Source organism: Haliaeetus albicilla, chromosome Z (assembly GCF_947461875.1).
Source record: "Haliaeetus albicilla chromosome Z, bHalAlb1.1, whole genome shotgun sequence".
In the NCBI taxonomy this organism is placed as follows: domain Eukaryota; kingdom Metazoa; phylum Chordata; class Aves; order Accipitriformes; family Accipitridae; genus Haliaeetus; species Haliaeetus albicilla.
In genome coordinates this window covers 28,845,782-28,848,731 of record NC_091516.1, presented here as the reverse complement: position 1 = coordinate 28,848,731, position 2,950 = coordinate 28,845,782, and the positions used below count along the sequence as shown (strand labels likewise).

Here is a 2,950-nt window from a genome sequence, read left to right as displayed (position 1 = left end):
TCTTGAGGCTTATAGTACATAATAGTACATTTAAATATGCAGACTGATACAGGCTTTTTGCTGTATCTTTGCTGGCTGTTCCTGTAGTGATAATTATTTTTAAGGAAAAACACAGATGACTGATGCTACCAGTACACTTGCAATCTCCTCATTTTTCTCCATTATGGAAAATCCAGTGTCTTGGTCTTTTGGGCAAGAAGGAAAAACAAGGCAAAATTACCTTTTTTTTTTTAAAGAATTTAAAACTATTATCAGATTTCATCTCTTTTTGAAGAAAGAAGTTCAAATAGCCACTTTATAAATACTGTTAGAAAAACTGATTTCCTGCACTAAAGCTTGCATACATTAGCATTGTTAGCAAGGTGTTTGTTGGCTTCAGTGGACTAAGATTTTTGTCTTAAATCCAGAATTATGTCAGGTGTGAGAATGCACTGTACCGTGTTACCACTATAGTTTGCATCATATTTGGATTATAAAGTTAGAAGGAATGACATTTGAAGCCAATATTTCTGTATCGTGAACAAGTAATTTGAATCCAGCACAGCACCACTGCTGAATGATTTTTAAATGCCTTGAGGCCACAGAACAATAGACCTACATCCCTGCCCTAACATTACCCAGTAACCTATGAACAGTCTTGGAAGTAAATGACAACTCCAGAGAATGAGGTTTCTTTTGTGTTTGAGATGACCAACTGTGACCTCAGCAGTGGGATGCTGCAGAAAAAAACTGTGCACTGTGTCTCTCATACAGTATCTAGTCTGTCAGAAAATCCTATTGAACTCTAGGATTATCAAGCCACACTGTTCAAAGGAATTAAATTCTGGTGAGGAAATAAAAAGCACAAGCTCACTTGCCAATATTATCTGTTTAGCCAAGTCACAATTTACTACAAAAGAAGCAGTTAAAATTTTAATCAGTAGTGTCAGAACCTTATCTTCTTGCCTCTCTGTTACTACGTACTTCAATAGGCAGCAAGCAAACAGCCTCCAGCAATAGCAGGAAAATAATCCACAGAGTACTTCCCACACCACACCCTGAGGCCTGATATGTAAAGCAGACTCCCTCCATGAGAGAATGACTCGGAAAATGAAGGGCTGGCTTTATATGACAGGCGCGTTAAGCCATCAAGACAGTAAAACTTCATCTCTCTCTTCATCCCTTTGAAGTATGAGTAACATTGCATTAAACAGCCAACCTAAAGAATAGAGAGAATATTAATGTGAGATTTGGGCTTTATAAAAGAAAAAAAGGAAAAGGAACACAGCTAAAATTATCAGTCTGGGAAAGGAAAAACAGGGGAATGAAGGACAGGTCAGGGACATGACCGGGGGAAGGTAGTGTTACAGACATCTTTCTGCTTGGGGCTCCAGCCTTCTTCCAAATTCTGGTTCTCCCTGGGGAGAACTGAAACACAGCAGGCCCTGTTTGCCTGGAGCCTTGACTCAAAAGAAGCGCAAGTAGGCTCTGTTCCAAATGCTCTTTTTTTCCTCATTTAAAGAAATGATGGAATCCCTGGAGACAAGTACCTTAATCTGGTTTTCACTCAGTGTAGAATAAGACCCTCTCAGCCCTTGTGTAGGCAACACAGAAGAGGAAGCTGGAAAAAATGTGAAATGTTGCATGAATTTAGGGAAAAAAAAAAGTACATATTTCCCAGTGACTTGCACAGAATAAGCGTGAGTCAGAGGACATTATAGATGTGAATAAGGAAATAAATTAAATACAGAAAGAAAAGTGCAAGATGCAATAGGAGGGCATATGGAAGAGAGTGTCTCGTAGAGGAAAATAGCTGCAGGAGAGGAATGACAGAATAGGAGATGAACTATGCCAAAGAGGATAAACAGAGACCAGAAACACAATGTAAAAAAAATAAATGCTAATTGCCTCAGAAGAGATTTCCTGTGCTATTTAATGGGTCAATAGCAGTACTCAGTGGAGAAGCTGCCATTTCCTGAAGTTGTCTCAGTGGTGTATGATGGTACAGATTTATACAGCAATAAAAGATCTCACGTTATCCATTCACCCACTTCCTAGCCCATCACCACTTAAGAGGAAAGAAAACCAGTGTGAGGAAAGCAAGTGGATTTAACACTGTGCAGATTTTGGGAGCAAGCACCAAAATTAGTGACACCTTGCTGATCCACTAAAGCTGGTCTGATGTTCTTTAAGAGAAGAGTTGGGTTTGGCAGTTTTTACAGAAGTCCATCACTGATATGACCATACTTCCTGAACACACACCATTCCCAGAACCTGGTCCACCAGCAAAGTAACACTATTCAAGTGGTCATTGTACTCCCAGGAGAGAAAATTCATAGGTGCTGGCTGCTGCTATTTTCTCTGAAAACAATTTTCTTTGGAAAAATTTCCTTTTGAATAATATTTTTCTTCAGTTTTCAGTAGCTGTGGATTTGGAATCTATTCTGTCTGTCAGCCTGGAAGTATCTGTGAGAAGTGTCTCTCATTCACAACTGCTGTTGGATGGAGAACTTTCTGCTTTTCTTACTCATCTCACAGATGTTGTGGGTTAACCCCAGTAGGTGGCTAAGCCTCCCATAGCTGCTCAGTCATGCCCCACAACAGGGTGGGGAAGAGATTTGGAAGGGTAAATATGAGAAAACCTGTGGGTTGAGATAAAGACAGTTTAGTAGACAAACCAAAAGCTGCACGTGCAAGCAAAGCAAAACAAGGAATTCATACACTACTTCCCATCGGCAGGCAGGTGTTCAGCCGTCTCCAGGAAAGCAGGGCTCCATCACATGTGATGGTTACTTGGGAAGACAAACACCACAACCGTGAACACACCCCCTTCCTCCTCCTTCTTCCCCCAGCTTTATACACTGAGCATGACATCATACAGTCTGGAATATCCCTCTGGTCAGGTGGGGTCAGCTGTCCCGGCTGTGTCCCCTCCCAACTTCTTGTGCCCCCCCAGCCTCCCCGCTGGTGG

The 2,950-nt window shown here is 41.2% G+C and overlaps 1 long non-coding RNA gene across 1 annotated transcript; it reads right to left on the bottom strand.

The window, feature by feature from the left end:
• Window positions 1–898: 898 nt before the first annotated feature.
• LOC138683727 (uncharacterized) lies at window positions 899–2,630 on the bottom strand. Its single transcript, XR_011323143.1, has 2 exons — window positions 1,530–2,630; window positions 899–1,198 (listed from the first exon to the last, which is right to left on the bottom strand). It is a non-coding gene; the product is annotated as an uncharacterized lncRNA (long non-coding RNA).
• Window positions 2,631–2,950: the final 320 nt, after the last annotated feature.